Source organism: Bidens hawaiensis, unplaced genomic scaffold (assembly GCF_021521415.1).
Source record: "Bidens hawaiensis isolate Kalapana, Puna unplaced genomic scaffold, B.hawaiensis_p1.1 tig00021582_1, whole genome shotgun sequence".
Classification (NCBI taxonomy): Eukaryota; Viridiplantae; Streptophyta; class Magnoliopsida; order Asterales; family Asteraceae; genus Bidens; species Bidens hawaiensis.
In genome coordinates this window covers 318,250-331,203 of record NW_027493360.1, presented here as the reverse complement: position 1 = coordinate 331,203, position 12,954 = coordinate 318,250, and the positions used below count along the sequence as shown (strand labels likewise).

Here is a 12,954-nt window from a genome sequence, read left to right as displayed (position 1 = left end):
ATGACTAAAGACAAAAGTGTCCTTAATATATTATAATTTAATGCATTATGTGTTGTATCATTTGCATGATTGATGACACCTCTTAAAATTTAAGAGGTCATTGGAATTTTTATATATATAGTATAGATAATTGACCATTTAGATTTCATTTATAGTAGTAATAAAAGAAAACAAAACATAGTCTAATAGAATTTTAAACATTAAACTTTAACTACCTATTAGATAATAATTCATACTTTTATGTGATCAATTCAGGGTAATCTTCGAAGATTTAAATATTTCAGCTGAACCGAAATAAGAAGGCCCACAACCCTAACGAGTAACAAAATATATGAGCTATTTTTTTGTAAACGACGCTTAATGTTATAACAATAAACATAAAAAAATAAATTATTAAAATCAAATAACGTAATAGCTTGATTAAATGGATTATGGATAAAATAAATTTTGGGTCAGATAATTATAAGATAGTAAAAATCAAATTATATTTTATAGGTTTATATTTTTAAATGTGTGTGTATATATATGTGTGTGTGTGTGTATTGGCCCCCAAAAATTACGTGCCCCAGCCGATAGTCCGACCGGCACCACCCCTCAATCGGCACTGGATCAATGTAACTCCTAACTTTCATTTTTGTTGTCAACGGACAATCACACCATAATGGAAAAGTAAATCTGAATGTCGTAATTTGGAGTTATTCCAATCAGAATTTTATAAATTGTTTTGAAACAACAAAACTGAAAGTCGAGAGAAATTATAGTTACTTTTTAGTTTTTAGCAACGAAAGTGAAAGATAAGATTGACATAATACCAAGTAAAATATTATCGTCTAATATGAATATGTCATAGTTTAAATTATTCAAATTTAATTTACCAAGAAAATAGAAACTTAACTCGCATTTCAAAAAGATTAAACGATCGTGACCACACTACATTTCTGTACAAACAAATGTAGTTTATATGTAAAAGAACGTTCATCGTATAATTATATTATTTTTATTTTATTATATAAATAAGTGTAAATTAAAATAATACTTTTTTGAAGTAATTTGTTACTGTGCTTAACTAAAATGTAAAAATCTAATGGCGCATTTCTAAAACTTGATCGGCACGTCTTCAAATATTTCACATGTTTTGAATAATGGGGTATTGACCATTATTTTTTCTAATAAGATTTTGCTACCACTGTATTGACTAGTGATAATTATAATATGTGTGCTTGAAAAGTATACATTGTATTAGATGTTAGTAAAAAAAAAGGAAAAAAATAAGATTAAACAGTGTTTTTAATATTACGTCAAAACATTTTTCAATTTTTCGCGTCAAGAGTATCTCATTTACATGGTAAGCATAACTCAAAAGCTTTGTTTAAAGTGTAAGAATAATATTTGTCAACACATTTACAATAACCAACGTTTTAAAAATCTTGGTGTTCAAATCTTTACGATAGGTACTTCTGGTTTTGAACCTGTTTAAAGATAATGTTTGCGGTTTATAATTATACATATGCATCGATGACATTAGAGACACAAAATTGAAACACAAATTCTCTTATGAAAATAGCCTGGTTGACCAGTTTTATTATGCACTTTAGATTATTAAAAAGACTGAAACGATCGTCCTTTCACCCACACGGCCACACTATATATTAATTTTAATTTTTTTTCTAATATGAAAGTGACAAGTCTTTTATTTCCACCGATTTAGGTCTTCAAACCGTAAACAACAGACTGTTTAGAAAAATTGCAAATTCACCATTAACCAACTCACATAGAGTAACAACTCATGGTAGCATGCCTGCCATTCATATCCCTAACTAAAACTATACTACAAAGATAATATAGTCTATATTTTGTACTAAAATGATAAGAATTCTAGATATATTTGAATTTGTCACATTCATGATTCAACTACTTTAACATTTGTCAATTTTAACTTATATTTCGTTTGACAAAAAATCAAACTATTTTTTTCATAAGTGCATGAAAAATTGATGTTTTTACATTAATTCATAAAATTTTTAAAATCATACCTTGAAACTTTCAAACTTTTTAAACCAACCCCTCTAAAAAGAAATTAAAAAAAAAAGTTCTTCGAAATCAATTGGTTAATACGTCAACCAATTCATTAAACACGCAGTTAAAACATAACATTTAATTGAAAGGGTCAGGCTAAACACATGTATTTTTAAATATATGGTATCAACCAATCCGAAATCTAATTAATTCTGTAACTTTTATCACCATTATAAATAATGTATAACACACAAGAAATTACGGATGTCATCTAATACTAGTGCGGCCTACCTATATTCACCTAAGCTAAGAGCTTTTACTTAAGGGGTGTTTGAGATTCCTTATTTTGCCTCCTTATAACTTATCATTAAGTTAATAAGTTACAAAAATGTAACTTATGGAACTTTTCCTCTCACAATATAAGCAATCTCAAACACCTTATTACTTTTCAAAAAGTTTGTAAGTTGGTGAAAATAAGCAATCCTAAACACCCCCTTAATCCTGATCTTCCAACTATAATATTGGTTGAAAACAAGGTTGTGGAATAACCAAATACATTACGATTTTTTTTTTCAAACGACCACATTTCATAATAAAAATTAAGCAGACACTAGATAAATACAAGTAAGGGTGCGTAAGTTGGTTCCGTTATGGGGGGCTTAAACAAACTGAGCTTTGGTCATGAAAGATTGCTTAATCATAACCATAACTGAATCAGTTGGGTTATGTGTCGATTTCAGTTAAGTTTGGTTAATTGTTCAATGTTTTTGTTTCCTATTTCCAGTTAAAATTAGTTGCAACATAAACATATTCAGAACTAGAAAGTAGAAACAGAGTTATAAAAGATGGAAATAAAGGAAAACACATAAACATACAAGGTCTAGTTCAGCCTCGATTAATATCGGTTAACAAAGACACATTAACCCTAACCGACGGTTAACAAAGACTCATAACTAAATGGTTGGTGAAAATGTTTACTTAACCAAAATCATTAGCTTTGTTCGGTTGCAGTTAATTTTTTCGGCTAACGTGTCAGTTTTTTTTTTCTTTGACTGGGATTTGGCCCTTTTATGTTGATTGGGTCTCTAGATGGAGGTTCCTTTATCAACAAAAAAAAAAGATTAAAAATTAAAATTTTGAAAATTATTCTGAAAATCTATGATCTCCATGTAGATGGGTGTTTAATTAGTCATAGCAAGTAGAGGCGCTTATTGGCAGAGCTAGTATTATACGTTGTGAGGTCTACTAACCTCATATCTTTTCTATCTTATACGTGACGGCTAATTATTATTATTTAGTATTAACTTCGGTTTTGGTTCTTGTGGTTTTTAAAATTATCAATTTTAATATAATAGTTTATTTTAGGCTTTTATGGTACAACACTTTTCATTTGACTATCAATTTTAGTCCAATACATTAACGTCATCCACCAACCGTTAGCTAAAACAACTTTGAGGGACTCTTTTGTATTTTTCACAAACTTTAAATCATATAATGCCATATTAGCATAAACAATATGGTCAGTTGGGCGGTGTGTGAAGATTTGTTGGACATAATATGTAGAAAAGAGTAATATGTACATGTATTAGAAAAACAAAGTAAAAAAGCAAATCAAATGAGTATCAAATCGATTAAGTACTTCACTTATCTTCATTGAAAGATGTATTATCTTTTCGTTGTTACGATTGATTACTTCATTGTAGCTCTTAGTTTACTGGAAGCCTACAACAAGAAGTTATTATTATTTATGTTTACCCGACCTACACCAAAAATTTGGATGCCAAGTTAGGAAATATTGGAGCATCGAAAAAAGTCGAGTCATGTAAAAAATATTAGGTCCATCAATGGAAATACTTGGCACTTAGTATGTTACGGACTGAAACCATTGCAAGGTATGTGACTTGTCCCACATCGGTTGTATGGGCAACTGATGTGGGGTTTATAAGCCAAATGGGTTCTCTCACCTATCATACTAGTCTTTTGGGTTGAGTTTTTCTGTTTGGCTTGTAACATTGGTATCAGAGCCAACCTCGGAGTGGTGGCCCACGGAGTGGTGGCCTGGAGGAAGCCAGTCGTGACCAAAGTGGCCGTGACCAACGAGGACTCGAAGTGGTGGCCTGGAGTGAGCCAGCCGTGACCAATGAGGACGTTGGCCCTTAAGGAGGGTGCATTGTTACGGACTGAAACCATTGCAAGGTATGAGACTTATCCCACATCTGTTGTATGAGCAACTGATGTGAGGTTTATAAGCCAAATGGGTTCCCTCACCTATCAGACTAGTCTTTTGGGTTGAGTTATTCTGTTTAGCTTGTAACATTTAGTAGTCAGCCAATTATAAAGTGATTGGTTAACATGCATTTAATCAATTTTTATGTATAAAAATTTTATTTTGATTAACAGGTTTTGGTGTGAACGACAAGGTACGAGACATGTCCCATGGGTCCGAGACTAGGATCTTGAATGTGTATGTAATAATGTGAACACGAATTTTCAAGAATCATTTAAAGTGAAAGTGACAAAATTACATGTACGTGGGGAGCAAGTCAAAAAGTTTGAGAAAAATATTAAATACAACTTATGTTGCAATCACTCAACTAAATCATTTACAATAATTTAAATAAATAAATAAATAAAATAAATTACCAAGTGGATTGCGGATAAGGAAAAAATTAGTACAATAAATACTTGGTTACTAAGACACTGACCAAGTGTTAAATAATATATTTTGTTAAGGATGAGTAAACCATCGAAATACAAGGAAAAAGTAACACATTTTTTGATGTACTAAAATGTTTTGCACGGGGTTATTGATTTTTCATGTTGATAACTTGATAAAAAAAGTATTTTTATATTTTAGTTATTTTTGTAATTAAGCATGTTTTTATCGAATTTGAAATGATACACGCATAATACTATAAAATAGTTTTACTTTCAATCAATATGATTTGAATCCCAAACGTTTGAGTACCCTATTAAAAATATTTTATTGAAGCAAGTTTTGAAAAACTTTAAATATTTATATCCGATAAATCCTATAAATATCTAGCTATCGGAGGTGACTTTAATATACATCATGTCTAATTATACGAGTAAAATAATATGTAATCAAAGCATAAACTATAACTATATAATTGAACATTATCCAAAATACGTCTTAAAATGCAATAGCAAACATGAAACATCTAAAAAACAATTTGCATAGTTTATAAAGACATATTTAAATTATAACTACTTTTTAAATAAAAATTCATATTAGTCAAACAAAAAATTGTATTTAACAATATAATCTGTTTAGCACCGTTTACAAGTGTCTAGACTTACTATTTTCTATTTAAATTACATCACACTCGATACACTAATACCAGTTTGCGTGTAGTCATGGATTTAAGGAACAGGTGATAATAATAAATATAAACGTATAAGTAATTTACAGAAATCCTAATCATTTATTGACTGATAATAAATTCTTTACATATCATAGGTATTGGATTATTTCAGAAGTTTTTTTACAGCGAGAAGTGAAAGTGTAACTCCATTAATCCTTAATTTCACTCCATTTCTTATGTGTAGGTGCATATGTATGTGTGTAGGTACGTATGTTTGTATATGTGTACGTATGTTTGTATGTGTGTAGGTACATAGGTTTGAATGTGGCTCGGTACATTTATATGTTTGTAAGTAGGTTTGAATGTGTGATTAAGACATAAATACAACCAACCTACATATATGTATGTAACATCATATGAAAGAGAGTGAAGTAAAGAATTAATGGAGTTATACATTCATTTCTCGCACTTCTCGATGTAATATCACTTCTCGCCTTATCCATCCCCACATATCATATTGTTAATTGTTGAATTGTAATTATTCAACTCTAACCACTATTAACAATTGTGATTTTCTTGATATCAACATCTATCATGTGTCTAATATTATTCAGTCAAATGACAATTCCAACTTGGCTCAACTCACCACCTTCCCTTGAACCTTCCTTTACCTGAACCTCACCCTCACCGGACCACCCGGTCACCAGTATTATTATCAAGGTGGCTAATATTCATCATCCACTACACTTCCAAGAACCTTCGTTCTTTTTATATTTTACAAACAATTATTCCATAACCTTCCACACCGCCAGCTTCCAAAAGTTAACCAACCACCCAATAACCACTTGTACTTATGCATTAAAATTTGTACATTTTTCCTTTGGATAAAGCAAAAAAACATAACCTCGTCCTCTATATTAACCCATGAAACCATCATGTTCTGTTTCATACGCTTTCACACTTCGTATGGATACTATCTATGCAATTGCCATGAACAACTTCATCAACAGTTATAACCACCACACAGCCACCTTTGACCCGACCCAAGCAACCCACTCGGGTATTTACCCCCCATCCATGCATTACCAAGAGCCAGCGCCGTCCACAACATCTTCAAATGTTATGGACGGCGATGGCTTCCCAATAGACCCATCGCAGTCAGCTACCACTAACAATGATTTTCCATGCAGCGCGTCAGTGGTAGCTGACTGCTGCGATGGTGATAGTGGTCCTGACAGCCAGGACCACTACGATTCCGTCCTGAAGTACCTTACTCAAATGTTGATGGAGGAAGATGACTTACAGGAGAAACCCTGTATGTTGAACGAGTGCTTGTCTCTACAAGCGACGGAGAAGTCATTATACGACGTTCTCGTTGACAATCCGGCGGCTGATTCGCCGGATTATTTAGTGGGAGACACAATTGGAAACTGTGGTTACAACAGAAAACGAAGCCCGGATCGAGAAGAAGACCGAGAAACGAAAATGGCAACTGTTTTGGACATAGAATCGGACCAGCCCGACCCGTATGATGAAGACTTGCTGCTGTATGATCACGAACCACAACAGTACAGTCCGACTGAATCAACAACGAAAAGAGGAAGACCACGAGGGAAGAAGAACATTATCACTCAAGAAATCATGGTTGATTTAAGGGATTTGTTAACTCAATGTGCTCAGGCAATCTCGAATGATAATCCGAGTTTGGTTTGTGAATTAGTGAGCAAAATCAAGCTGCATTGTAGCCCGAATGGCGATTCAAACGAACGATTGGCTTATTACTTCGTGACAGCGATTGACGCCCGGTTAGCTGGGATTGGGGCCGAAGTTTACCGAGCATCAAATATGAAGAAAATATCAGCAGCCCAAATCTTAAAAGCTTATCATTCCTACTTAATGGCGTGCCCGTTTCACCGAATGTCGAATATTTTAGCAAACGGGTCGATTGAGAAGCTATCCAGAGGAGCTGATAAGCTTCACATTATCGATTTCGGGATCTTATACGGGTTCCAATGGCCATGTTTTATAAAAAATTTATCCACGAGGCCCGGCGGGCCTCCCATGCTCCACATCACGGGTATTGATCTTCCACAGCCCGGGTACCGGCCCGCAGAGCGGATTCAAGAAACCGGTAAACGCCTTGCGAAATTTTGTAAGCGGTTTAACGTGCCGTTTAAGTACACCGGGGTAGCGAAGAGATGGGACGAGATAACAATTGATGATTTGAGCATTGATAGGACCGAGTTAACTGTGGTCAACTCGGTCAACCGGATGCATAATATTCTGGACGAGACAGTTATAGAGAGCAGCCCTAGGGATGCTGTTTTGCAGTTGATCAGACAGATCAACCCGGACATGTTTGTCCTCGGGGTCCTCAACGGGACCCACAACGCCCCGTTTTTGCTAAACAGGTTTAGGGAGGCTCTTTTTCATTTCTCAACCATGTTTGACATATTTGACCACACGGCGGCCCGGGAGAGTAAAGAGAGGATGTTGTATGAGCAAGAAGTGTTTGGGAGGCAAGTGATGAATGTGGTGGCATGTGAGGGGACCACTCGGGTCGAGAGGCCTGAGTCGTATAAGCAGTGGCAGTCGAGGAATGTTCGGGCCGGGTTCAAACAGGTCCCGTTGTACCGAGATAAAGTGGAGGAAGTGAAGAGTAAGGTGAGGTCAAGTTATCATAAAGATTTTCTTGTGGATGAAGATGGTAAATGGATGTTACAAGGTTGGAAGGGAAGAGTGCTTTTTGCATGTTCTTTGTGGAAGCCTGCATGAATAATGTAGAACAATAGTCCCTAGTTGCTTGCATTTTTAATATTCTTCATGTGTTTATTTTTTTATATTTAATTTGAGTATGAATCATGTTCAAAATCTTTTATTAAGTATTTGGATACTCATATTAGTGACATCACAATATCATCTCAAAATCCATACCATGTATGTGTTTACTTTCTATCTTGTCATCTTATAGAACATGGGGACAACTTAAGTGTAACCGAATGGTTTATCAAGCAGTACTAGAATTTTAAAATGAGACAATTCTAAGGTAAAAGTATATAGTTTGACTTTGACCAAGTTTAAAATCATAAAGAAATAAATTGTTTTCTTCCAATAATAAAAATCATTCAAACCTTTTTATAACTACCAAAACCACTCAAGTTATTAAACCATATCATTCATGCTTTTTGGTAGCTATAAAAACCTCTCAAATTAACTTATTAGGGGGACGGGGCACCCCGTGATAAGCCATCCATCACGCGTGATGGCTCTTAGCACACCGCGGCGGTCATTTTGTCAAGCGTGATGGGGAGTGTTGCGTGATGGCCAACACGCAAGTGATGGGGTGAAAATCTAGGAGGGAGCCGTTGGATGTATCCGTTGAGGATGGAGGAACCGTTGGAAAGTGTGTGATTAGAAATGAACACTACCCCTTGTAAAATCCATCACATGATGGATTTGAAGTTAGTGATATGGCACACCACCATTGGTGGTGGTGTGTGATGAGAAATGAACCACCCCTCCCCCCTTAAGTAATTGTAAAAATTATCACAAATTAATAAAACAAACTCAATTAGCATATAGTGAATTTTTTTCTTTACAGTTGCCACTTTAACAAAACTTAATTTTAACATTTATAAAAGATTTCACAACCAAACAATATTGACGTGATTTTTAAAGAACAATAAATATTTAAAAACTTAAGACTTTAATGTAATGATTAAAAAAAACTTTAATTACTATTAGGCAAAACTTGACTAGTGTTTAGCTTTATGATTAATCTAGTGGCTGTCATTTTCCACAAAAGTAATTTATATTGTTTACAGCATCAAAATCATGTTGCACTTTATAAAATCACTGAACCTGGTCCATTCTCATAGTAAGTCTCAATTTCCTGGAAGCATCCAATTCTGAATATTTTATAAATCAAGAAGAGTCGAGACAGTGTCCCATCACATAACATTCAAACCTTATATAAAAAAGTTATTAACAAACAAAACACCATATTGTCATAAAGCTAATTGTTTGACCAGCTTATGAATGTCAAACTATACCTGAGACTATCGGTATTGGTGTGCATTTAGACTTTTAGTGTACACTGTTGAAGGATTGAAAAAAGTGGATCTTTTGTAATTTTTATGTGACACTTTCAATACGAAAGCTGGAAGTACGATTTTACCCCTACGATCCCCGGGTTTTACAGATCAACGTTTTCCTAACCATGTGTGCAGGTTAGCTAAATCTTTATATGATTTGAAACAGGCATCGCAAACATGGTACGATCGATTTCCAACTTATTTGCTCAAGTGTGGTTTTAAAAGCACTGTAGGTGACACCTCACTCTTCGTTTACAAAACGGGTAATGACATGGCATATCATTTATTATATGTCGATGACATTATTTTAACGGCCTTTAATAAGAAACTACTTCAACATGTATCGTTCCCTGTCAACCGAATTTAAAATGTCGGATCTAGGATCTTTGCATCACTTTCTCGGAATCAACGTTACCCGTCATAAAGGTGGTCTTTTCTTATCTAAAAGTTCATATGCTAAAGAAATACTCGAGCGTGCAAACATGGTAGATTGTAAACCCGCATCAACACTGGTGTGTTAATATACGGAATCAATCGATGATCTCTATTAACATAAATCAAGCGTGTTAAAAGCGGACACGGTGTTGTTTATCTTTTTAGTCTGAGTTGTTTATTTTTATAGCTAAGAAAAAATGCATGTGTTTGTTTCAACAAACTTTTAATTTTCATCGGTATAAGAAATTAACTTCAAGCATGATGTAAGTAAACACGACTAAGCGCTCTAACAATATTGGACATATTGATCTCCGACTAGTTCTCAGGGCCGGCCTAAAGGCTTGGCGGGGTAGTCGACGGCCACAGGCCCGACACCCCGCTAGGTCCGGATTTTTTTTTTCAAAAAAAATTAGACCCAATTACAAATTTTGTCCTTTAAAAAAAGCCAAATTACGGTTCGTGTCCTTTCCTTGCAGGCGGTGTCCTTTAAACTTTTTTTTCCTACAAGTTTTGTCCTTTACGCTAACTGGGTTAGAAAAAGTCAGTTAAGTATGACATGTGCCAGACATGTGATGGGCATAATTGTAATTTTAACAGGGGAATATATTATATATATTTTCTTTTCTTTCTCTCTTCTTTCTCTCTAAGCCATAAATTCCGGCCACCTCTCCTCTTCCTCTCCCGCCGCCTCCTCCCACCACCAACCTCCAACAGCCGCCTCCACCGCCAGTACCACACCAACCTCCCTCAACGCCGCTTCAACGTCCGCCGCCATACAACCTCAGCTTCCGAGTCGGCGCCGTTTTCCGGCAGCCGGAGAGCCCACCGGAAAAACGCTCCGCCTGTACCTCCCATTCCATCATCACCACCGCCATACAACCGCCGTAGATCTATTACCGGCGGCTAACTGTTCTTCATAAGGTACGATTCAATTTCTACATCGATCGATTTATGCATCGTTTTAGGTTACCATTCGATTTAATCTTTGTGGGTCAATTTCATCTGGGTGTTATTGATTTTTGTTTGTTAAAGCTTGGATCTTTACGGGTGTTCTTGATTTTTGTTAAAGCTTGGATCTTTATTGTTTCTGGGTCGTTTGTTCTGGGTCGTTTGCAATCTGGGTGTTTTTGATTTTTGTTAAAGGTTGGATTTTGAGTGTTTCTTGTTGTTTATGAACCATTGATTTATGTTTGGGATCTGTGAAAATGTATAAGTGATGTCATTGTTGATTGGATTAGGTTTTGATTGAATTTGGATCTGAATCGGTTGGGGGAAATGGAGCCTGAGGGGGTTAAGCGTCGAGGGAGGAAGAGGAAGAGAAGGAAGGAGTTGCAGGTGGTGAAAAGACAAAAATGCCCTCACATGCGTCTCACGTGAGGGCATTTAACTGAGTTTTTCTAACCCAGTTAGCGTAAAGGACATAACGTGTAGAAAAAAAAAGTTTAAAGTACACCGCCTGCAAGGAAACTTAGAAAAGGACACGAACCGGTTTTTGGCTTTTTTTAAAGGACAAAATTTGTAATTCTGTCAAAAAATTATATATATTTTCACCAAAAAATGTATATATAATCAATGTTTCAACACAATTACATAACCACTAGTTTGGTCTAGTGGTAAAGGGGTATGACATTTAACTAAAAGGTTGTGTGTTCTAGTCGTATTTGAGACAATTTTAAGTTTATTTTTATACAAAAGTTTTTTACACAACTCAAATCATAATCAAGTAAGCCATTTAAAATTAAATTGTTTAAACCTAACAAAATGTTTTTTTATGGCTAAAAAAATTCGTCAATCGAAGCCGGCCCAGCTAGTTCTCCATGATAATAACATCATCCGCTTAGAATAAATACAAGGTAACCTTATCATTCCTAATGAAAGCTCCCCACCAACCAATATATCAAAGACTTAGTGTAACCCTTCCACCACTAAAACGAAAAGAAAATGAGACAGGTGGTCTCCTTGTCGCAAGCTCCCTTACAATTGAAATCATGACTACGGGTTACCATTGATTAAAACTAGCCTTCGCAACGACACCATTCAACCTCGAATTAAAGAAATCAATTTAGACCAAAAACCCTTTATGCCCAAGTATCGAACAGTACTTGCATGACTTTTGCATACTGATTATAGCTAAATTATTAATATGACGTTATATAGAAATGATCATAATAGTATTACAAAATATAAGATTTTCTTTTTTTTACTTTTTGTACTACTGGCGACATTGTGCCCACCAAATAGGGGTGTGGATGTCGTATGGGCTCAAAACGAATCACCACTAAAACAGAGAATCGACTGGTTTTGGATTTTTGTATTGATTCGGTTGGTTATATATACACACACATATATATATATTCAGCCATATATTCGGATTGAAATTTATAGGCTGAACAAAAAATGACCGAAAATAATGAGTTTTAAGTAATTTTCTAGGCCAATGTTTTCATTAATCGCTATCATTATATACAGGCATTTAACTCTGACCCAAACTGATGAATTTGTGCTATAAATCTGGTAAACATGCATTTCTAATAAGTTTAATGGTTTAGTTTTGTTTCGGTCAAAAATTAGCAAAGCAACTTTTGATCAAATTAGTGCGTGAGGTGGAGTGCTTGGTGATAAAAAGATTGAACACAACGATGTGATTACGAGGGAAAAACCCTTGATTATGATAATCTTACTTCGGTCAAAAATTAACAACGTAATCTTTGGTCGAATTGCTTCGGTCGAAGATTAAGAACGTAATCTTTGGTCGGATTGGTATGTGATTATGATAATCTCCGGCACAAAAAACCCCCCGGACGGTGAAAACTATCACCGTCAACTTTATTAATGACAAAAAGATGATTACAAGTGGTGGAGCTGATAGAATAATGAGTGCTTAAGTGTTTACAGTGATTGCTAGTAGCTAAGTCGTGAGAGGGTGTATTCTAAACGTATCTATCAGCTCGTTTGAATAAGAAAAAGTTACAATAGATATTCCGAGAAATCCGGAAACCCTAGACTAAGTCTTCCACTTATCCCTTGCTACCCACGTTTAATTTGACGAAGTCTAAGCACTAGCCGTTGCAAACCCAAGTTCA

General features: G+C 35.0%; 1 pseudogene; it reads left to right on the top strand.

The window, feature by feature from the left end:
- The first annotated feature begins 6,160 nt into the window (after positions 1 to 6,160).
- Positions 6,161 to 8,205, top strand: LOC143563892 (scarecrow-like protein 30 pseudogene; annotated as a pseudogene).
- Positions 8,206 to 12,954: the final 4,749 nt, after the last annotated feature.